Below are 25599 nucleotides of genomic sequence, written 5' to 3'. Positions count from 1 at the left end.
CTGGCCAGACGGTTTAAATGCTAAATAATTTCATATGACCTTTCAAGCATTTTCAGAGATTAGAGGAGACTATCATGCTGGAAAATATAATGTACTGTGTGTGTGTGTGTGTGTGTGTGTGTGTGTGTGTGTGTGTGTGTGTTTGTGTGTGTGTGTGTGTGTGTGTTTGTGGGCTCGTTCATTTGAGTGTGTATCCTTTTAGAATTCTATAGCATGGTATCTGCAAAATGCCGATTCGTATATAGCTGACCTTGTATAGTGTGTGCCTGTCCATAATCGAAATCGTGGTAAAAGCCAGCTCAAACAACACCTCAATCAAAAGAACACCTCTCTGGGTTGGTAATGCCACCACAATCACGAATATAGTGCAGTAGAGCTTTCAAACACACAATCACACTCAAACTCTCACACACTCTATCACACACACACACACACACACACACACACACACACACACACACACACACACACACACACCACCCACGCACACAAACAAACACAATCAAAAACATCTGGAGAGCTTTAGTATTGCACCATCAAACAAACAGATTGTAGTTGTTTACGTGTTCATGTCCAGCTTTTTCGGTGTATGAACGCAGTCCATGAAGCCTCAGTGGACTAGGCCTGGCCTTAAGGAGCCAGGGGTTATACCCTAAACCTCCAGAGGGGGGCCCTAATAGTAGAAATGAATCTGAACTGCTAGAACATACCACAGGGATACACTGTCACAATACCGTTTGCTCTGTCCCCTTCTTTCTCTCTCTCTCTCTCATGCATCACTTGACAGGCAGGGGACATTAGGACAAGTCATAATCCATAACAATTACTCTGTGGCTAAAGTGATCCGTCGATTTGGAATGGCAGACCGGCTCGTATAATTCCCGCCATTAAAGTCCTTGTGAAAAGGGACAAGAGACTCCTATTGTCTGGAGAGGTAATTGTGTGTTTTTTGAGCAGCAATTTAATTCTCCTCTTTGTAGATTTCTGCCTTTGCTTTTAGCCAGGAGCTATGGAGTGCAGTGTGTGTGTGCACAGTGAGCCAGAGAAAGAGTACCTCACACACACACACACACACACACACACACACACACACACACACACATATATTCAAACATATGAAATAATACAAACATATGCACAAACCAATGCATAGATGGACGCACATTGATACACACATACATAAACACACTTGCACACATACACACACACACACACACACACACACAGACACACACACACAGACACACACACACACACACACACACTGTTCCATGTCCACACACAGGTCCACAAATATACAGTACTGTAGGTATGCATTGCATGCTTTGCTTGCTCACTTGCACAGTCTAAACACACACACGCACGCACACACAGCATTGTCTATTCATCCTCCTGTGTAAATGACTGGGCAGCGGGTGAATGAAGAGCCTCTGACTGGATTGGGTCTGGATGAAGGATGCGGGGCCCAGTCTGTGACGTCACGCGTGTGCTATAAATAGCCCTGCCTGTAAACAGCGCTCTGCCGAGCTCCCTAATGCTCTATTAACGTTCTTTTCTCTCTGTGTGTGTGTGTGTGTGTGTGTGTGTGTGTGTGTGTGTGTGTGTGTGTGTGTGTGTGTGTGTGTGTGTGTGTGTGTGTGTGTGTGCAATTATGGCATTCACAATGTGACTTATTGATGGGTTTTGTGTGTGTATGTGGGGGTTGGGGGTGGATGTTTCTGTATTTGTGTGTGTGTGTGTGTGGGGGGGGGGGGGGGGGGGGGGGGCGGGGTGTTGTGTGTGTGTTGTGTGTGTGTGAATTTGACCAATGTTTGTGTAGTGTGGTAAGTGGTGTAAGGTGACATTCCTCTTTCCACCTACTGTATGAGGCAGTTCCTCTGTGTATGTGTGTGTGTCTGTGTGTGTCTGTGTCTGTGTGTCTGTGTCTGTCTGGGTCTTTCAGAAGCCAGAGATCATCTTCACTGTGGGAAGGTAAGCTGTCCTACTGAACTGCATGAAGAGGGATTTTCTGATTGTGATTTTATCGGTCAGCAGACCACCAGTAAGGTTGAGCTGGAGAGAAGTTACAGAGTCTCTGTAAACATACCCCTGTACATGTAAAGTAGGTTCTGCCCTTTTCTTTAAGAGTCCAAAATAGGCCTGTCCTAGATTTTTACATCTCCCACTTATCCTTTATCTACAATATCATAAGGGTTTAAACTTCAGAGTTTCCGCTAGAAAAAAATGGTGCCGGTTTCGTTTTCCGGACATTTTGATCATATGCCGGTCAAATATCCTATTATCCCTTCTTAATTAGTCAAATTGAGGAAAACTGGAGACAGGCTATGTAGCTTAAAGAATGACATAATCAGGCTGTATAGAATGCAACATGTTCATTAGCCTAACTTAAACATGCCTAACAAGATCTAGCCAGTATCTTTTCATGGACAGCAAGAGTCCGCTTCATTCGTTGTTTTAAAAAGGCTACGTTGTTTGTTGCTGCTACCCACGTTATCTCCAGTGGTGACTGTTTAACTTACACAGATCCGCACACACAAGAATGAGCGCTCACACCACTACCCCCTAATGCTATGCCTCTTTATTTGATAACAATAAATTAAGAAATGTTTCCTATTCTGGGAAATGTTTAGATTCTTTTTCTTTCGCCCACGGTTCAATGATACCGTTTAATTGTGCCAGAAAATATCCGTGGACCAGTAATCGCCTCGTCGAGGAGGCCCTAACCCTGCAGATCATAGACAGAGAACGCAAAGGCCTACTGTATGCTTTGGGTAAAGCACACTTTGCATGTCCAGTGTACACGGAGAATGACAGTGTCTTGGAGCGGCCGCACCCGCCGCAACTCCACTTCCAATGTCACTGATTCCGACAGATACGCCCGACACTTCTGCTTTTTATCTGGTGGTTGTGGAGTTGACCGGACATCTGAGGCTTCAGACGTTACCAATTTATCATCATCCATTGCGTCTGGCCTCTGAAGAAACTTTTAAGGCTAGTCTGCCTGGGCCTGGCCATTTTTGAACCGCCTCACTCATTTGTTCGTTGTTTAACATGGACGTTTTAAGCGTGCGCTTCCTATTTGAAATGCAGCATAGGCTATGAGTGTTGTTTAATAGCTTACTTTTCAAACGGTAGAGCCTGTTCATTTAAAAACATAGCCAGAGGACGTATAATATAGGCTTACATATTAAGGCTTTATTTTTTATTTTTTCTAATCCCACCTCCACCCCCCTTATTGGGGGACTTTTCCTTTCTTTCCATTTTTTTTTATTTATTTATTTGTTTATTTATTTATTTTATTTTTTTTAAATGTGTTTTTTGGTGTCTGTTTTAGTTATCTGTTGAAGCTTGAAACGGATACGGCCACATCCTCCCGACCGCCCTCAACCCGACCTCCAAATCCCCCCCCCCCACCACACACGCACACAAACACACACGCACACACACGCACACACACACACACACCCTACTCCCAACCTCCAAGGGACAACAAATTCCTGAATCATACAGCAACATGTTGGAATAGTCATTCTTTTCTACCTGCTCCATCCTTCCACTTCCTTTATTTTACTCCATCTTTCTGCATAATGCACTTCCTTGGATTCATAGATCATACATTCAGTTTCACAATAAACTTTAACGTGGTTTTTAAGTCTCCCTATACTCAATTCATGTATGTCGGTTGTTTTGAAGATTTAGATTTTCAATCTAGACAAAATAATGATATTCTGAAGAGCGTGAGCTTCTGCTGAAAGATCACCCAGAAGCACTGTGAGAAGATCCAATCGCAATATTACATCATAACCCAATAACCACCTTTCCACTTCAATCCAAAACAAAGCAACTGGTGAGCAATACCAGAATAAATGATCTGTTGTCTCCTCCTCCTCCTTACAGAATCGACAACTTGGTGTTAACTCCTTCCCCCAAATCCATAACATTTTTTTCGTAGCTAAATACTTATAGATTAATTTATATTGAAAATATCTTGCTCTTGTATCTATTGTTGTTCCATACAAAGTTGTGAAGACTTGCTTCCATGATATTGGTATGTTTAGCAATCTTTCCCAACTGTCAAAAATGTTATAGGGTATTGCCACCAGATTTTTAGCTTGTAGATAAAAATTATACAGTTCTTTATTAACCTTTGCTTTTTTAGCCACCTAGTCTTTTTTATATCTGGTCTACAAACTGAGTATTAACCTGCAATCGCGTTAACTTTTCTTTTCCATTGTTGTGGTAAGGCTCCAATTAATTTATTATATTGTTGCAAAGTACATATTCGCCCATTTACTTGTGTTATTTGTGAGTATGACATAAATCCCCCTTCTTCCTTTATAATATCTTTTACAAACATTATACCTTTTTCAAACATTTTCTTCAAGAACATTGTGGCACCTCCACTCAGTATATTAGAGTTAATCCATAGCATCTGTTGTAAAATTAAGGCTTATTCTCAAATTCAGATTGCGTTAGGGGACGGGATTATTAGCTAATTTCAATTGGACAATTTGACCGGAGAGATTTAATTTTGTCGGACATTTCATTTTTTTTCCGTCCAATGTCCGGTAATTACCGGACAACAGAAACCCTGGTTTTAACAAATGTCAAATATTGATGCTGAAATTAATGTTTATTTGTTTTAACCAATGAATATAGTAATATCAGTTATGATAATGCTTATGTAATGATTATGGGATGGGAGAAGTACGGCTGGTGGATGCAGTATGAACTGTTCAAGATGCTGGTCAGAATTAGAATGCATTGTGCAGTGTGGATGGTGGTTTTCATGATACCAACAAAAGGTTGTGTTTGGATAGTAACACCTGTCTGGCTTTAACAGTAAAGCAGAGAATGCCTTCCCCTACAGCAGTGTCACACACACACACACACACACACACACACACACACACACACACACACAAATGTTCACATCCAAATGCACTCACACAGGGGAGCAGCAACTGTGAGAAAGCCCAACACAAATGTCATGTCAGCAGGGACATCACATCACTCGCCTGTGGTGCAGTGTGAAAAGGTGTGTGAGGGACTGGAGAGGAAGACAGAAGGAACGAGAGTGGGACAGAGATGGAGAGAGAGTGAAGAAGCAAATTGAAAGACTGGGCTGAGAAAAACACTCTCAGAGAGAGCCAAAAAGCCAGACAACCTTTTCAGCAAGGGTCCACCTGGACTGGGTAGAAGTTGTAAGGCTGGGCCAACGGTCAGCCTCTTGACAGCTCGAGGCCTTGTGTTGCTCTCTCTTCGGGAATCTTCTGGGGGAAAGCCTGTGGAGGCTCCCAGCTGGGATTGTGCTATCAACATGATGACACAAGGCATATATCTGTATGTTATCAAAAGAGGTGTCTTCTCTCTACTGAGAGAGGGAGGAAGCTGTGAATGTGTTTTCAGAGGGGGCGAGTTGGAATAACCTCTGTGTGAGTGTGTCAGATGTTCAGGGACTGAGATGACAACATGGTAAATGTAAATATGTGTTGCCGCTGGTAAATATAGTCTTGCCTGTCTCCTAAGGGTGTAAGGGCAAAATCACTCAAACTGAACCATTCAGCATTGGTTTCAGGCAAGCTGGGGATGTTATGTTGTGTCAAAAATAAATTCATACAGTCTGTACAATCCAATTATATTATCCAAATGCATCAAGTTGCAAGCTAGCTAACTTATACTAGCTGTATCTTGAAGCCAGAGCTCTTGAGTTTTAGCACGTTGTCTTGCTAGGTTTTTTTTTTTTTTAAATAAAAAAACAAAAATGGATTTATTTTATAGACACATGATGGAATCACAGAATGAATCACTGCACTCATGTCACCTTAATGTGATCATTGCAGTTTCCTCACATATCATTTAGTCTGTCAGTTAAACTTTTGTATGTTTTTTGAATCCAGACAGAACATTTTGACAAAATTTCATAACCATATGTAGTTGAGCACCTAACCATTAAAAGCACAATGACGGGAACTTAAACGAAGCCACTGTTAGAAGCTGAAAGCGTTGGTTAATGACCTACCTACAGACGCGAAATCCTCGATCAGGGAGGACAAATTGGAATCCAGAGCAAATCAAGACCTCAGACACATTTTATTACGTTTCTGTCACCTACTCATGTTGATTGACAGGGCTTCCCCCACACATAATCTTATCGGGAAAAGCCATGACTAATGGGAAGGAATTGAGACTGTGTGGGCTCGCTCTGATTGGTCTGTCCATCATACTTAATGTCTCAAATTACTAAAGGTGGCTTTTGCCTCAGAGGCAGGGAATCTCAAAGACTCAAAAACATGAGCTAAAATGTGTCATGTAAAAAAGGGATTGTTCTGCAGCCAGTGTGGTGGGAGGTGCTAAATATCCTTTGAAGTTCTGGAGATCATTTTTGAAGTATAGTATATCAGGCAGAAATGTATGAACACAACTGATATATTCATATATATAGGTTTCCATATGTGCAGCTGTTGCACATGAGAGAGGTCTCTCAAAATTATCCACAAAGGGAGCCTGACAACTTCAGGACATTATCCATTACAGAAGCCTGATAACTTCACACAGTTTCTCAGTTGAAATGCAGAAGATCACAGCAGATTTGTATTTCAGTCCTTGTCCTAGTGTATGTGCAGCATATGCATGTGTATGTGTGAGGGTATAGGTACGTATGTGTGTGTCCACAGCACCTGCTGGATTGTGGGGCAGAGGTGATGGGGGTTGTGACGTGTGATTCGCTTGTCTCCCTCCCTTCCAAGGCAAGCAGAAAGCCATCTCCTCCGAGCCATCTTATTGCCTCTTGCTTGAGGGAGAAAGAAGCGCAGCAGGACCCCCCCTCCCCCAACACACACACACACACACACACACACACACACACACGCCTCATACCCCACCCGACAGTCCCGCACTCCATGCTCCAAATGAAGCCATTATGTCTCGGATCTCGCTCCTGCAGGTGGCTTCTCCAACTTATAGATGCGTTGACCTTTTCATTCTCACCTGACATGCCCATCTGTCTGTCTCTGTTTTTCTCTTTCGCTCTTCATCTTTTCCTTTCTCCCCCTTTTCTCCCTCCAGTGGTTTGAAAGCCACTGTAGGAGGAGCATGTGCAGATGTGTTTATGTTGATGCTTATCTCAAACCTGTCAGACACATAGACCTGTGTGGAGTCATTGATTACATCCCTCCCTCCCTCTCTCTCTCTCTCTCTCCTTCTCTCTCTCTCACACATACACACACACACACATACACACACCTTCTCTCTCTCTCTGATAGGGCCTGTGATCACCAAGCTTATTTTAGTGAAGAAACCTAATTTTCCAGTCGACTGGTGCCACGCACGGAAAATGAGCTCAGAAGCAGGGCAGCGCTCAGAGAGTTGCGCTGAGATGGAGATAGACATAGAATGATAGAAAAGAGGAAGATAGATACAGATGGAGATAGCTGTAGAATAATATAAAAGAAAAAGACAGAGTCCATATAGACAGACATAGACAGAGGTGATGGGAGAGACCACCAAAATGGAGACAGATAGAAATATAGAATGAGAGAAAGGAATGATTATTATTGAGAATAGAAATATGGAATGAGAGAGAGGAAGGATTCTTATTGAGGATAGAACTATAGAAATATGGAATGCAAATATAGAACTATAGAATATTTATTATAGAAATATGGTATGCGAGAAAGGAAGGATTTTTGTTGACAAACAGAGTGAGTGCAGCCAGTTGAGGTCACTCTGGCAGTCAGGCGGTGCATTGGACAAGGTTAAAATGGGTCCTGAAAATCAAAGTTGGGTTAAGGACACGGGGCAAAGTCCCATTACATGGGGATTTGGATACAGCCTGTTGTTATAGACTTAAGAGCACAGGCTTAAGACTGCACTCAAAGTGTGTGTCTGTGTGTGTGTGTGTCTGTGTGTGTGTGTGTGTGTGTGCATGCATGTATGTGTGTGTGTTTGTGTGTGTGTGTGCATCAGTGAAGCAAAGAAACCTCATTCTGTTTTGCCAAAATGTCATTTTGGAAGACTGAGAGGTCAGAAAACTCACTTTATTCTAGTAAAGCAAAAAAGTAATTTGCTCATTAGTGGCTACATCCTGCCAATAAAGATGTCTCCACTGATTATTTAAAAAGGGTATGAATAATTTTGGACATGCCATTTTTCATAAAAATGTTAAAAAACACTTTTTATTCCATGTTTCTACCACATTGTCTTACAACCTTTAGCTTATACAAAATCAACATTAAATCAATATTTGCAAGGGTTTTGAATAATTTTGTTCCTAATTGTACATGCCTTTAATTAAAATAAAAACAAGCAATATAGAGTTACAAATAAGGAAGACATAATGGATATATGAAAATATTAACTGTTTTTTAATATTAACTGTTAATATTAAGTTTTTCACTAGTATACTTTTTTTGCTGATGACACTGTATGTCCTGAGGGACAATACACAGCTGTCCACAGCAGTCATCTAGGCCATATACAGCATACGTGTAGCTCCTGATAACACCCCAAGTCCCAAGCCATATGTGTTTCATATAATTTTTATGGCGATCAAAGAGGATTCCTTTGTGGTTTGCTTCTATTTTTCCTGTGTGTCAAGAAATTCTATAAAGTGAAAGTTTTGCACGTGCAACATTTATGAAGCAAATGTTTACTTTGCTCCAATTAATGCTGCACGTTTCTTTTTCATCCAAGAGCAGACTGCAAAGGTTCACAAAAAGGTCATGGGTTAGGGTGTAGGTTATTAGACTTCAAAAACACAGAGACAACTGCTGATTGGATAAAAATGAGAGAGCTTACTAGGGAGCTTATTGACTTCTCTCTCGATTTTCCTCGACACCATCACCCCAGTCTTTTAGTCCTGTGTTAATGACTACCACATATACCAATCAGACTCTGGTTCCACTGATAACACAGTTGCTGGTCTCACTAATAAAGCTGTGTTGTATTGATGTCTTACTCCTTCAATTTAAATCTGAGGGTGTTACTGGTAAACACTTTCTAAAAATAATATTGCATTTTGAACAAAGAATGTGTTGCCTCCTGCTGTCCCTCTATAACTGGGGTAAAGTGCTTTATGTTGATATTAACCTTTACGAACACCAGCTACATATGATATTATGGCTGTTTTAATGAACTGTAATACAGGTGACATACTAGCCGACACTGTGAGCTGATATGTCATTAATGTCACTTGGATGTATTAAGCTGCTAAATTAAGCATTTCCTTCAGACGTTAAGTGTGCCTGACAGCAGCTGAAATATCCCCACTGATAGCTGATGAAGTGGAGCTATTTTCATTGCAACAAACTTTCCAGAAAATAACACCTTGTCACCTGCAGTCATATCGGTGGTGACAGTGTTGTGTGGGTGCTCTGACAAGTACCCATTAAAGACTGTGGCTTACCGTAAGGCGCTAGCCCACACTGCTAGCCCCTCCAACCACAAGCTCAGCCTAGAGGCTGCAGCTGGGCATTTCTGACTTGGCTGCAGGACACAGTGTGAGTACCGGGGAGCGTGCTCAGTAGGCTAGCGCTGTATGCTGTGATGGATGGAACTGTGCTGGTTGTTGTCTGGGAGAATGACAGGAAGCAGCTTTACGATGGCGGAGAGCTCGGCCTGAGAGCGTCGTGCTGCACCGTCGAAGATAAGCTGTGCAGATTCCCATCAGCGAGCAGATCCCCACGCCATTAACTCTGTTGACCTCAATCAGAGGTCACTTCCTGTTTGTGTATGTGTGTGTCAGCGTACTTGTGTGTGTGTGTGTGTGTGTGTGTGTGTGTGTGTGTGTGTGTGTGTATGTGTGTGTTGTTGTTAAGTGTGCTTAAGGATTTTAGGCAATGTTGGCGTGGCAGAACAGATTTTTCTCTTCATTTTTCTCTTCTCTTCATGATAGTATTTTCACTCTTCCCCCACTCTTCTCTCACTTTGTTTCTCTGTCTGTTTTGCTCTCTCTCCCCTGCTGTATCTCTCTCCCTTGCTGTATCTCCCTTGCTGTATCTCTCTCCCTTGCTGTATCTCTCTCCCTTGCTGTATCTCTCTCCCCTGCTGTATCTCTCTCCCCTGCTGTATCTCTCTCTCTTGCTGCTGCTGTATCTCTCTCTCTTGCTGTATCTCTCTCCCCTGCTGTATCTCTCTCTCTTGCTGTATCTCTCTCCCCTGCTGTATCTCTCTCCCCTGCTGTATCTCTCTCTCTTGCTGTATCTCTCTCCCCTGCTGTATCTCTCTCTCTTGCTGTATCTCTCTCCCCTGCTGTATCTCTCTCTCTTGCTGTATCTCTCTCCCCTGCTGTATCCCTCTCCCCTGCTGTATCTCTCTCCCCTGCTGTATCTCTCTCCCTTGCTGTATCTCTCTCCCCTGCTGTATCTCTCTCCCTTGCTGTATCTCTCTCCCCTGCTGTATCCCTCTCCCCTGCTGTATCTCTCTCCCCTGCTGTATCTCTCTCTCTTGCTGTATCTCTCTCCCCTGCTGTATCCCTCTCTCTTTCTTTATTTCCTTCTCTCATTAGCTACCCCCTTTGGCTCTGCTCTTCATTATTACAGAGGATGTGGCAGTGGATACCCCATGAAAAACAAAATAGACAAATTGTTAATTGCTGACCTTCAAAAGGCATGGATAATTCACAGTGAACATGCAAATGAGTGTATTTGCATCTACTGGAGCCATAGTTACCCGTGATTCTGGGCTAATTCAAAATAAATGGAGGCTTGTGATCACCCATGGTTACAAGTCAAACAAAAATATTTTAATTATTGTAACACCCATTCAGCGTGCGAAGCCCCCTCTGTTCCGTTGGCTGCATCTCCAGTCCTGCTCCACTTCACCGGAGTTCTAACCAGAGGATGCAACATGGGCTTCTTGCCACAGTTGGTCAGGCTGCGTAAATGGAGATGCACGGTGCAGGAAAAGTTAGCCTCATTATTTAATTCAGAGCTAATGGCAGTCAGTCATAACTTGACTCTCGCCAGATGAATTTCGTTCTGCCTATCTCCACTCATCCATCTGGGATCGCTCCATTGGTGAGGTGTTTCAGAAGGCTGGGCCTTATCAAAAATCCTTGCATATGATTGGATAAGCCACTTGTCCGTCATCTTTATTGACGTGCTACTTCAACCACTCACATCGAAGCCAACCCGTGACGCTGATGGCGCTTGCTTCCTCGATGCAAGCCGCAAAACAGTCTCACAGTCGCTTCTCCGCTACGTCACATCTATTTAAATAAGACTTGCCTGATTATCTGCTACTATACCGCTGCATCGACGTTTCTTCCGTGATTTGGGAAAAGCCTGTAAAAGTCCTGGCAGGAAGCATGCATAAGGATGTAGATCGATCCAGGAATGCACTAATATTTTGTTCGTAGTCCAGTTTGCAACAATTATTAGTTATTACTAAGTTGTAAACACTTCGGAAAAAAAATATTTAAAACTGGATATACCAAAAAACGTTGATGTAATCGCTTCCTGCAAGGACTTTTACAGGCTTTTCCCAAATCACGGAAGAAACGTTGACGCAGCGGTATAATAGCAGATAATCAGGCAAGTCTTATTTAAATAAACTCCTGGTGCACTTACAAACTTTCTAATGCCTCGTTATTGGACTAAATGTCGTAGTTGTACTACTGCAGAAGTTTCGTACCATTCAGGGCATTATTAGTGGGGTAATTTACGAGATAAAAGTTGGTTCCATCATGACTGCAGAACGTCATTCGTTTCTGACGGCGCTACTCGACCAGGGCTCGACCAAGGGAAAAAAGGTTCTGGGAGGGTGTTTGGCTCGGGGTCATGGTGCAAAGAACCCTAGGGTAAAATTACTCCGAACCATCGCTTTAAACAAAGGCGCTGCTTTGCACTTTAGCAATTCTGCAACACATTTGCACATTTCTGCAACACACTTGCTCCTGCACACTACACACTATTTCATACATTTTTCATACAAGACACTTTGTTCATAAATGAAATCTCATGGTCTCTATTCAAAATACAAAACACATTGGGTGATTGAAAACACTTTGACACACATCTGAAAATACTTACTTACAAAACTGAACACCAATCAGCCAGCCACAAATAGGCCTCAGGCCTGTTGTTGCTAATTTCGGGATTCTGATTGGCTAACATGGGATTGAGCTTCTCCTTACACTGCCACCGACAGGTTTGGCATGCTCTTGATGGCATTTATACACGGGGAAACTTCTCTGAAAACTGAGGTATGCACAATGTTATTTTTGAAAACGGAGGGTGAAATGTCCGTTTATGCAAATAGCCGGCCATGTATAAACGTAGCCTCAGTTGAGCCATTCTGAGAACCTTGCAAGCATAGAGGCAGGGAGAGCAAGAGGTAGAGGAAGACAAAGAGAGAAAGGAGTAGGAGGTGGTCGAAGAGGCAATGCACAGAACAGTATTTCAGATGATATTAGAGAAACTTTGGTTGATCATGTGATAAGTCATGGCCTGACAATGAGGGAAGCTGGGCAGAGAGTCCACCACATCTAAGCCTGTTTTACAGTATTTTGTTTTTATTTTTGTTTAGTATAGTACTGTGATGCACAGTATTGAGTTGTCATTTGTAACCTTTCAGTACTTTAATTTTTTTTTTGTCAAAACCTTTGTTGGGAAAAAACATCACAAGTGTTACATTAAGCTTCACAGAATCCTAACTGATACACTGAATAAAAGCAGTAAAAATGAAAGACTGCAGTGCTTTAAATAAAGTACACTAGTGTGTTGGTGAACCAGATGTGAATGGTTTATTTCCCAGTGTGTCTTGTGTGCTTCTGTGTAAAGTTTTGACACAATGAGCCGAGTTTTGCAAAAAGTGTTCAAGCAATGGGCAAAAACTCTAATAGCTTGTTTTCATATGTCACAAAGGGGTGTGCTTTAGCCAGATGGAAGACAGGTGGCTATATCAATAGCTTTATGCTATGGTTACGCTTATAATGCCATTGAACCCTGTTTATTTCCTGTCATGATTTCAACAATATTTCAATATTAATCGTGGAAGCCTAGGCAAAATGATAGCATCAGAGTTCAACGTTGATTTAGAAGTTATGCCAGTGGAACATTGATTGAGCATGTTTTTTAGCAGTACAGCAGTAATTCAACATGTTGTTTTAATGACTGTTTGCTATCTGGGCTGTTTTGTGCAGGTTCATTCTGTATACTGTGTAGATTTGTCATGCTTCCTGCCCTCCATTTGAATTTTGCATGTCAGAATTATGATGTAAGTGAAAAGAAGCTGTATGCAAAAAAGCGGGCTGGGTTGCAGGTAGGGCATTATTTTATCTTTAATAATACTTCGGTCAGGTTAAAATATAGCATCAGGCAAGTTTGGATCGGCTGTGAATATACCCGTGCATCACTAGTAGTTACTCTGTGTATGTGTGTTTGTGTGTTTGATTGACACTTTAAACTATTTCCTACTGTGTGTGTGTGTGTGCGTGTGTGTCTGTGTGCGTCTGTGTGCATGTGTGTGTCTGTGTGTGTGAGAGAGAGCGAGAGAGAGAGAGAGAGAGAGATAAGAAACTGAGATTGTAGACCTGCACTGGTAAAAGCGCATACCTCTGCCAGCACATACCTCTGAAGGGCCAATTGCATTTTCAACAAATTGATATGGTACCTCTTGATGCAGGCTTAGCAGACAGCCTTGTGAATTGATGCAATCTCTTCCTCCCTTTTCCATACAACTCCCCAACTCCTCTTCTCAACCCCTCTATGTTCCTTCCTTCCCTCTCCCCAGCCCTCTCTTACTCAACCCTCCGATCACCATTCCCAGTCCTGCTATGGGCGATGGCGGAATATAAATGGGGGAGTGATGACTGCAGTCTGTGGCAGCTCAGTTCTGATGTGTTTGTGTTGGATGAGCTCAGGCTTCCCTCCCTCCGGTGCGTCACGGAGACCAGAGTTCAGACAGAGTGCAGGGAGGGTCCTACCCCAGCCACACACTCATAACACTCTCACTCTGTCTCTCTCTCTTTCTATCTCTCTCTCTACTGATGGGACCTTGGCATTTATGTAGTGATATGTGGGTATGCCATGGTGACAAGGGGGTGGGGGATGGGCTACATTGTAGTGTTTTAAGGTGTTTTTGATCCATGCAATGGTTCAATAAAGGGGTTTTAAAAATCAAAGTCTCTCTCTCCTCTCTCTCTCTCTCTCTCTCTGTGTCTCTGTCTTTCTTTCTCTCTCTCTGCATCTCTGTCTTTCTATCTCTCTTTCTCTCTCTCTCTCACTCACACACACACACACACACACACACACACATTCACTCATATTCAACACGTACACTCACACACATACATTATATATATATGGACTCATACATACATACATACATACAGTACATACATGTACAGACACACTCACGTACTGTATACCAGCAGATATGCGCACTTACAGCTCCTACACACAGCTGCGTTCTGTCAACGCATGCCAGTGGGTGTTCCCGACGGTAGCTATGCAAATGACTTGAAGTAAAAACGTAATGTGATTGGTTGGTGCCGTCCGTAGATTGGTTTGATTGGCCGGTGCCGTCTGTCGGTGCAGCAACAGCTGAACTTCTCAACGTGAGTGGCGGGAGAAACGCGATGCAACAAACCCACAATTCAGTTCGGCAACGGATGACGTGAGCCCATGTAAAGTGAATGGGATGCATCTCCAGCAACGCAACGCACGCAGCTGTGTGTAGGAGCCGTTACTCTCTCTCAAACACAAGCCATGTCTCATCTTGGGCTACCTGAGAGCAGGGTCTCCATCATTATCCACAAAGCCGAATGATGATGCAATCAGCACTGCTCCAGACAACACTGGGCCTCTCCTCCCCTCTTCTGCCTATGTGTAGCCTTGAGCTCAGACCAGTAGCATTACACGGAGGGTCTATGTTCGTGAATGAAAACATGAGCTCCAGTTCGATTTTGATGCAGTCACAAATCAAATTTGACATTGAGTAAAATGTTCAACTACTATTCAAACTATTCATGAAGTACAAGACCTGATGATGTTAAAAAATATTTACAAGTTTTATGAATAGAGAGAGTACTGTGGTTGTTTATGTGCATGTGTCAGTGGCTGTATTGTGGGTTAAGGCATGACACGGTGGATATGAGAGATTTCAGCTGTTTTTCAAAGCAGAGCAGAGAGTGAATTCATGGATAAGGGGAATATATTCATACAGAGGGCGTGTGAGTGTTACTTGCTGTTGAGCATCCCTGCTTAGAATTCATGGGAACAGACCGGACTGTATTTTTCCTTAAGGATTTATGCATGAGAGCTTGTGTGTGTGTGTGTGTGTGTATATGTGTGTGTGTGTGTGTGTGTATATATATGTGTGTGTGTGTGTGTGTATGTGTGTGTGTGTGCATGTGTGTGTTTAATTGTGGATGTGCATCTGTGTGTGTGTGTGTGTGTGTGTGTGTGTGTGTGTGTGTGTGTGTGTGTTTAATTGTGGGTGTGCATCTGTGTGTGTACAAACAGCAGTGTTCTAAACCACAGGAATGAAATATCTACATATTCAAAATCTATTACTTGTTCTCCATTCAGAGGGCTGAGGGTCCACCACAACAGCTCTTATATTGTCAGTACTGTTATTATTCTGTGGACAAATGACAGTGTCAACACCACACCACAATCATACTTCATCGCTGTGAAGAAGATAACAGGTGCCCAATTCTGGCAATGATCCACAATACCACACGCAGGGGGTGGGGGGGTAAAGCAGGTGTCACACTGCGCACTTCCCCGTCGCTCCTGATGTCATCGTACCTGTCATCAGGTGTTATTTGAAGATGTTCCTGAAGATGTTCCTGTGGCATGCAGCGGTGCAGCCGCGCCACACAGGCACGCTTGTGCATAGCCAGCTCTGCGTGTCACTCATGTCATACTACGAGATGGTGACACGTGTCACACAAAGTCAGCGGCTGCGGCTGACGTTCGCACCTCACAGTGAGGGGAAACTTGTGTATTTTTGTTGCCACTCGGCTGACGCTGCTCGTCGAAATGAGACGAAACAAAACAAAAAGCGCAGCAGCAAAATATCTGCTCCGAATCTCTGCAGTGGCCGACAAAAACAGACCAGTCAGACCAGTGTGGGCAAAAACTTTCCTTTTTTCGTCCTGCTCGGTTGACATTCACGAGAGGCTTTACCTGTGGGACCCTGCATAATGAGACAGGGCATTTGAAAAGGGGAGGAGGGCCCCTGGGGGCGAGCGGGTCACTCGTTATGCGTCGGCCTCCTTTGATAAACTAGGACCAATTAATCACTTGTAAGGGATATCACGGTGCTTTCATTTCAGGCCGCCTTTTGTTCAGCCGCCCCCCATTGTCCATGTGAAGGAGGCCTGGGGAGTATTCGCTTTCCCCAAACACACAAACACACACACACACAACAGGTTAGTGCAAACACAGAATACATACACACACACTCACACTTGCATTATTCTTGCTCTGTCTTTCATGCTTTCATTCTCTAACACAATCACAAACACACACACATACACACCCACACACGAGAAAAATGTCCTGATGTATTTCTTGCTTTGGGGTGAGATCACCTCACCATCTAAGCCCCCTCTGGGATATCCGAAACAGCAGGGTCCTGCCTGACCACCTCCATTAGGGTAGAATGAAGCCCTCCATAATGCATGAACTGGGTGGACACTAATTAGCCCGTCTGCGGCACCTTTTCCCTGCTACTTGGCACTGCCACAGGGGATGCCCCTCGCGCCCCTCGCGCACGCCCCATGTGGACCCGTCTTCTTCTCTGTCTGAGCCTGGAGCGGAGACGGTTATCCAGGATTTTGCAGATTATCCTGATTGTAGTTTCCCTTTGAAAAGCTGCTGAAATAGTTTCTAAATCGTTTTTTGGAGGCCATACGGATGCTAGCCCGGGTCACAGACTATTTTGTTTTCACTGCACTCGTATGACATATAATCACTCAATCCATCCTAAACATTGCATAGTCCACACCATATTGTACACCACACTGATGCAACATTGTTTTGCATTGCCCCAGTTTTGCATCACGCTCACTTTCCACTTTCCCAGTTTCCTGCATCACTCTTGTCTCTTAGTCTTTCCGAAGGGCTTTCGGTTTTTGTACTCCAGATTCCTGTGCGCGCGGCACTCCATAAATACCATTTATTACGCCTGAGGTTCTTTGTAAATATAGGAAAGAATTTCACACGCGGGGGCTCAAATTGAAATATATAGGTGCTCAGGGCATTCCGCCACTTTGATGCATGGACACACGCACTGGGAGACGTCGGCGTCGCTCATCACGGCAGCGGTGCCGTTGGTGTAATGGATTTGGTTTTGTCGAGGCAATGCTCAGGATTTGGTTTCAGTGGCTGAACAGCATGGATGATTTTTTAATGAACAGACAATGTTCCAGAGGGTCATCAATCTGCTGTGGGGGACTGCTGCAGCGGTCGCTAGATTAGATATGCCAGCCGATGTTGATGAATAATATAGAGTTACTCTTTCTTTGTCCTGCACATCCTTTACTTTTTTCTTTTCTTTGCTTTTCTTTCTTTTTTTCTGTACTGTTTTCCTTCCTTCCCCTTTGTCTCATCCATGCATAATTGTCTTGTAAATTTAGCTCTGACAGTATTTCACTTATTACTCCTGTGTGTGCTAGTAATGCTAGAGTGCGGGAGTATTGTGTGGATAAAGATATGATTTCAGTAAACCCAGATGCAGGGTGTATCCTGCAGGATGCAGGATGTGTGCTTAGAGAGGCCGGTGTGACATGAAAACTAACCGCCAATAGACATACAGTTTGTATAATAACCCTGATAGACAAGTTTATGTACAGGCACACACACACACACACAAACACACACACACGCGCGCACACACACATGCACACACTTTATACCTCAGGCATAGCTACTGTAACACAAAGGCAAAACTATTGTGGGACCCCTGTGGCCCGACAACAGACAATCTCACAACACTGTGCACACACAGGCATTCTTTTTTATAAACTGAGCTGAGCGGTGCGAATATCCCGCTCCTCGCTCAGGTGGCTGGTTACTCGGCCGCTCCTCCGCTCAAATTCACGTCAGGCCACTCCGCTCAATTTCGCTCTCCGCTCCACTTCAAAATCCTCCCGCTCCACTGAATTCGCTCCACGCTCGCTCCAATTTAAAGGAGGGAGAAATAATCTACAAGCCGAATTGTCACCTTAGAAAACTTAAATCCCAAAGAACTAAGAGCAACGGCAATGTCAATCATACAACATGTATTATAAAAGATAGCCTAATGCAACACCGACAGTGCAACAACAAACAAGCTTGCCAACGTCAATACACATAAGCCTAAAACTAAAGGGATACGTGGGATTAATTGCCTAAATAATACAGGTTTAGCATTTGAGTTTTACTTCAGCCTTACTTAAAGCATAGGCTATTCAAATTGCTTACGTTTTTCTTTGCTCTAAATGTACATGTTCGTAGCACAACATGTTTCCACGAAATGTGTCTTCTTAAATTCCAAAATAAATCTCACTGGAACAGTGTCACCAGTTGTCACATAAAGTAGTTGTTCTTGCTCTACATTGTTAGTATCTAGTTGTTTTGTAGGAATAGTAATCTTGTAAGCCCTATGACTTTAAGTTTCCTTTCTAAAATATTTAGCGACTTCATCCCCAATGAACTTACTGTAACGTCGGCATGCTGGACTAGTCCTATGTGCTACGGACTCTGGGACAATGCATTCTCGTGGCGTGAGCGGTATCAGATCGAAAATGGAGCGGGACAGAGCGGCCGCTCCGGTCTCTGAATAAAAAAGCGCTCCCCGCTCCAACAAAATTCCATCCGCTCCGCTCCTCGCTCGCTCCGCTCACTAGCTCTGGTTCATATCAATGAATATATGTTTTTTTGCGTGTGTAGTTTTACGTTTTACTCTTTACTCTTGACAAAAGCTGAATAGTGGATGGACACCTCTATGGGCACTTCTGTCTGAATGTGTCTCTTCAAAGATTTCCATATTCATTGTTTTTTTTTACTGTTAATTATTTATATTTCATGTTGTGGCTATTTGCCTTGTACCTGTGTATTTGTTTTACTAAGGTCAGATCTGAATAATTCAACATGGCCACACCGTCTGCATCTGCATACGCTAAGCAAAATCTGCCTTGCATGTGAGGCAGAACTCATGTCTTTCATGGATAACACACACACACACACACACACACACACACACACACACACACACACACAGTCACAGTCCCACACAGATAAGCTAGCTGTGTTGTCTAATTGTCACACTGATTTACAAAACCCCAGTCTCCCGGGAATTCATAGTGAGAAGTGTGAGCACCTCTTACAGTTGTTTCCTACTTTATCACCACTCCCAACTTCATATGCAGTGAAAATACTCATTCTCTTATCATTCTCATTTTCATTCATTCTCAACACTCACACTGATTGTCTTACCTCACCAGTAAACCTGCTGAAAGAAAAATTTAATTCAAACCCAAATGCCAATTCAACATGGCCACACCTGTAACCTACTGGTTAGGGGTTCGGGCTTGTAACCGAAGGGTTGCCGGTTCGATCCCCGACCCAGTAGGAAAAATGTGGGCGGGGGAAGTGGTTGAGCACTGCTCTCCCATGCCCACATCCACGGCTGAAGTGCCCTTGAGCAAGGCACCTAACCCCTCATTGCTCCCCGAACGCCACTGTACCAAGGCAGCTCACTGCTCCGGGTTAGTGTGTGCTTCACCTCACTGTGTGTTCACCTCACTGTGTTGTTCACTGTGTGCTCTGTGCACTAATTCACGGATGGGATAAATGAAGAGACCAAATTCCTTGTATACGCAAGTATACTTGGCCTAGAAACCTGATTTACATTTACGATTTACATTTACATTCAGAAAGGAATCATTCTAGTGTTTCGGTGAAAAGGGACATGGAATGATGCTTTAGTCTTCATCAGACTTAATCATATTTCTTCCCAATGGAAATTATCTCTCCTATGTAGTTTTTTTTGTGTCATTGTCTTTATTCCTGTCAGATCTTCTTGTTGATGTCAGCTTGGTCTGCCCAGTGGAAGGCATGATTTTAAGGAACAGAGTTCAGTATGGTAAACTGCCAAGACTGGTGCTGTTATGTTGCAGCTGGTAGATTTGGAGCAGTATTGGGAGGATGACAGTGCACTATGTTAGCACAATCACCTGTCAGATCAGCCACAGTGAAGTACCAACAACACCGTGTGGTCCTAGGCCGACTAGATAATGAGAAACATAGAAGACAGATATTAACATGAGGAAAAAGGAACATTTGTGGGGAGTTATTCTCTGCTCTTTCCTACCATTCACAGATACTTTGAAATATAAGACATCCTTTGGTTTTGCTTTGAGTGAAGCAAAGAGAGAACAAAGAGTGGAATGAAAGACAGAGCGCTGAGGAAAAAAAATTAAAATAATTCACATCAGCACAATGGCGCTCTTGATGTTAATGACTTAGCAGCTATGTTCGGTCTGTGTTATGGCAGAAATGTGTGTGACTCATGGAAACGACTGTGGTTGGAGATTCTTACAATATGCTTTTCTAATGAATTGACGTGAATTGTTTTAATTACCACAGAATGAGTTATTTCTTTTGACTCCTTATTAAAATGGTAACTTCAATCAATTTCCTTTCAAGATTTCCCATTATTTGGCTGTGTCAGCACCAATAAGACTGGAGGATCCCTGAGACCTGGCTCGGTTCAGTGCTTGCTCCACAAAACTACACACTCTCACTTCATTAGTTGAACTTTGGAAGGAATTAGTATACATTTGCAAACATAACCACACATATCCTCTTCTGTACAGTAATAAAGTCTCATAGTAAATTTTAGATGTGAATAAAATTATGTTAATTGTTTAAATACTGGACTTTGGTAGACTTTGACAGGGGATTCAAAATGCTCAAGCTGTGAACATAGTGAACAAGTAAGAGTGGACATCAGAGGCGCTTTTATCTTTAGATGAACAGGAAGTGGATTTCGGCCATAGCTGCCGTGGCAACTTGAGCAGCTGGAAGGGATGGGTAGCGAGTGACCCGCCAACTGCCTCCGGTTCTGCTGCGGGCTGTGTTTGTGTGTGTGTGTGTGTGTGTGTGTGTGTGTGTGTGTGTGTGTGTGTGTGTGTGTGTGTGTGTGTGTGTGTGTGTGTATGTGTTTGTGTTTGCGTGTCTGTGCTAGAGACTGGACGCTGTCGGGAATAGTTTGTAGTATTTGTGCTGGTGGCACAATGCTCATGTGCACAATGTCATGTAATTGAATTGCTCACACGGCCTCTCAGTTCTAATTCTTATTTACATTGATTTGCTCAACACCCACTGCCCCCATCCCACCATGACTTACTAACTAAATACACACTCAGGCACAAAGGCATATACACAAACACACATACAATTTCTACAGAACCACTTATCAAAAACGCTGTATTTGCATAGCCAGAGCTAAGTACACAGTGTTTCAAAGACTCAACATTCACAACCCCCATTAACATTTCCATTGAACATACATACTTATAGACACAGACATATTCAAGTTTTGTCCATATTAGGTCTTTTACTAGCCGTATAGTTGTCACTGTTATTTTTATCTCCAGCAAAATGAGGTCACCCCTCACAAAAGAGGAGTCTAGAAACCCTAGACTAGAGCTTAGGACTGCAGTGATTAATCTCATTGCACATACACCTTCACACTCGTTGTCAAACAGGGGGAGTCACTATCAGTAGTGGTCCACAAAATGGAAAAAAAGACAAATTGGAAAATCCCTCTCTTTCATCAGGTTCAGTAGAGCAGCTCACCTTCCAACAGTGAGGACGATCCCTGGCTTCAGACAGACAGACACACACACACACACACACACAAAACAGAAATACCTACTTCAGAGAAGAAGAGAGGGATGCCAGAGAGATGAGAACATGCAAGAGAAAGAGAGAAAGAGGGAAGGGGAGACAGAATATGTGTCTACATGAAACAAAAGAGAAAAGACTTCAATTGCAATAACAAGAGAGAGTATGAACATAAAGGAGAGGGAGGTTTATCTCTCTTAGTGGATGGCTTTATCTCAGCCTTTTTACACATGAAGGAGTTTGAGAGGTCAGGCTTAGCCACCTGAAGATTATGGGGAGAAAATACAGATCGAAAAATGAAAAGCGGCAGATAAAAGCTGAAAGAGTGAAGATGGCTCAGTTCACATCACCAGCAGCAAGAGGAAATTCCACAGAGTCGAATTGAAGACAAACCCAGGTGGGGATGGTTAAAAGAGCCCTCGCAGGGAACTACAGGCCAGCTGTTGCGGTTGCTACCAGGTGTAATAGTGTGGCAGTGTGTCGGCTGATGGAGTAGAAAAAAACTCGTCAACTCATTGAAATGGCGCTGATGAGCAGCACGCTCACTGTGAGAAAATGTGAGCCACTCGTGCTCAGTTTATCTCGCACTCTAACATGGCTGCTCACTCAGCTTTTTGCTCCCTTACCTCCCCACTCACTCGTTTATGCACTTGTTCACACACACTCCATCACTCAGTCACTGTCTGCATCATTTACTCACATACTCTCCACCCCCCCTCTCTCTCTGTCACTCACTCATTCAATCACTCACTGCCACTTAAGCACATGCACTTGCATATAATAGCTAAGCAGCTGACTTACTCAATCATCATTATGGTAAAAGCATCTTTAAAATGCAATAAAACACTGGGAGAAAATTAGCAAAGGCCATATTGATCATGTATTCTGAAAGAATATTTTGTCTCCATATCTTATGTCAGGCTGGATCAAATAGGAGAGGCTGAAGCTTGTGTAAATCACCAGCACAGAACCTCTTGATTGGTCAGTGAGAAAGGGCCCATCTCCTTTTGTCATGGAAAACAAAACAGTGTCTGTGATGTCCCTGGCCTAACAGAGCTGAACGTAATGTGTTTTGGTCTTCGCCATTATGATAAGAGCATCCAATTTCCTGTCAGGGCCATCATAACCAATCACAATGGAGCGCTTGTGGAAATGGCACCACGCCACGAGAGCTAATGTTGTTTAACTGGTCATTTTTATTCCCTTGAAGTCAACAGGTGGACCATGTGATCAATATATTTCCTTAGGGAGGAAACCTCTCTTTTTTTCTTTGTGTGGTTTTTAGAAGTAACTAGTTCACTGTTGTTGAATTATGTTGCAGTGCTTATTTATGACCGCCGCGCAGCGAAGCGGCGGTCATATAGGTTTAGTCAGAATTTTTTTTTTTTTTTTTCTTTTTCGCATGCCCAAATTTCCATCAATGAGTCCCGGGACACTGAAAGACCGGGGTACACGAAACTTGGTGGGTTTTCTGTGAATATCTGGAGAACCGTAGGGCCTAGGAGGTCCACCTTTTTTATGTATGTTGGTCTTAAGGGGGCATGTCAACCCATCCCATTACCACTTATTTCATGTATAGCGCCACCTAGTTAAAAATTTAAAAGCAAAAAAGTAGGTGTTTTCATCACAATATCTCTGGCTGACAAGGTCAAAACTGCACGAAATTAAAAGTGTAGGATCATTATGACACCCTCCGAATGCATGCCAAGTTTTGTGTACTTTCGTTCATGGGGGGCCTTACAATAAAATAATTTATGTGTACATTTAGTGACGTACACCAACAAGGATTCCCGGGACACTGAAAGACCGGGGTACACAAAACTTGGTGGGCATGTACCCCCACATGGATAGCATGGAACCGTCATTTTTCGTTTTGATCTGTAGCCCCCCCGCTGGACTGGACCCCCCGAAAGGAGGGTAGGGCAGACACAGTTCTCTGTGAATATCTTGAGAACTGTAGGGCCTAGGATGACCATTTTTTTCCGTATGTTTGCCTCCAGGGGTCATGTTAACCCATTTCATGTGCACACATGTGCACAAACAGATACACACACACACACACATACATTCACAGTAATCATACGTATGACACATACTCACACAGTAGACATATGTACGCTTGCATGCACAGGCACACAGCAGGCACACACACAAGCACGCACACACACACACACACACACACTCACACACACACACACCCACACACATAACATAAACATAACACAAACAATCAAGAATTTCTCAGAATTATGAACAGGCAAGATGGAGGTGGGGTTGTATAAAATTAATTTTACATGTGAAATCTATGAACTAATCATTTTTTGGTACTTGTTGTCTAGCAGATACCAGTGAGAATTGAGTGTGGATAATGCAATTTAGTGAGACAGTTAGAATCATATAGGCCTTTCAGCGTGATTTCTTTTTGTGGAAAAAATGTGCTGGACTGGGCGGCGGTCATATTTTGTACCGCTCTGCGGTACATCTAGTTGATTTCATCTTGTGTGTATTCATAATACATTTTCTGGATGACGTATGGAAGACGTCTGATATATCAGTTCCTTACTAAGGCCTATTTCCATCAGGCGCTTCGCACATTTATTATGACCGCAGCGCAGCGAAGCGGCGGTCATACAGTATAGGTTTAGTCAGATTTTTTTTTTTTTTTTTTTTTTTTTCTTTTTCGCATGCCCAAATTTCCGTCAATGATTCCCGGGACACTGAAAGACCGGGGTACACGAAACTTGGTGGGCATGTAACCCCACATGGATAGCATGGAACCATCGTTTTTCGTTTTGATCTGTAGCCCCCCCGCTGGACTGGACCCCCTGAAAGGAGGGTAGGGCAGACACAGTTTTCTGTGAATATCTCGAAAACCGTAGGGTTTAGGAGGACCATTTTTTTTTGTATGTTGATCTCAAGGGGCCATGTCAACCCATTCCATAACCACTCATTTCATGTGTAGCGCCACCTAGTTAAAGACAAAAAAGTAAAAATGAGGTGTTGTAATTGAAGGTATCTGTGACCTAACATTGTCAAAACTGCACGAAATTGGAAGTGTAGGATCATTATGACACCCTCTGTATGCACGCCAAGTTTTGTGGAATTCCGTTCATGGGGGGCCACACAATAAATTAATTTATGTTATTATACATCAACTGGCCTGTAGGTGGCCGGAGACAGTTTTTTCTGTGAATATCTCGAGAACCGTAGGGCCTAGGAGGTCCACCTTTTTTATGTATGTTGGTCTTAAGGGGGCATGTCAACCTATCCCATTACCACTTATTTCATGTATAGCGCCACCTAGTTAAAAATTAAAAAGCAAAAAAATGAGGTGTTTTCATCACAATATCTCTGGCTGACAAGGTCAAAACTGCACGAAATTAAAAGTGTAGGATCATTATGACACCCTCCGAATGCATGCCAAGTTTTGTGTACTTTTGATCATGGGGGGCCTTACAATAAAATCATTTCTGTGTACATTTAGTGACGTACACCAACAAGGATTCCCAGGACACTGAAAGACCGGGGTACACAAAACTTGGTGGGCATGTACCCCCACATGGATAGCATGGAACCGTCATTTTTCGTTTTGATCTGTAGCCCCCCCGCTGGACTGGACCCCCGAAAGGAGGGTAGGGCAGACACAGTTCTCTGTGAATATCTTGAGAACTGTAGGGCCTATGATGACCATTTTTTCCGTATGTTTGCCTCCAGGGGTCATGTTAACCCATTTCATGTGCACACATGTGCACAA

The 25599-nt window shown here is 43.1% G+C and overlaps 1 protein-coding gene across 1 annotated transcript in view; it reads left to right on the top strand.

The window, feature by feature from the left end:
• The window catches only part of LOC143131505 (dual specificity calcium/calmodulin-dependent 3',5'-cyclic nucleotide phosphodiesterase 1C-like), a 39894-nt gene that overhangs the window by 13307 nt on the left and 988 nt on the right, over positions 1–25599 (top strand). The window lies entirely within an intron of this gene.

This window comes from Alosa pseudoharengus, unplaced genomic scaffold (assembly GCF_046254945.1).
Source record: "Alosa pseudoharengus isolate Yale_2024_CS ecotype anadromous, Long Island Sound unplaced genomic scaffold, YU_APseudo_1.1 YU_APseudo_1.1_scf_18, whole genome shotgun sequence".
Taxonomy (NCBI): domain Eukaryota; kingdom Metazoa; phylum Chordata; class Actinopteri; order Clupeiformes; family Clupeidae; genus Alosa; species Alosa pseudoharengus.
This window is presented reverse-complemented; position numbering and strand designations above follow the sequence as displayed.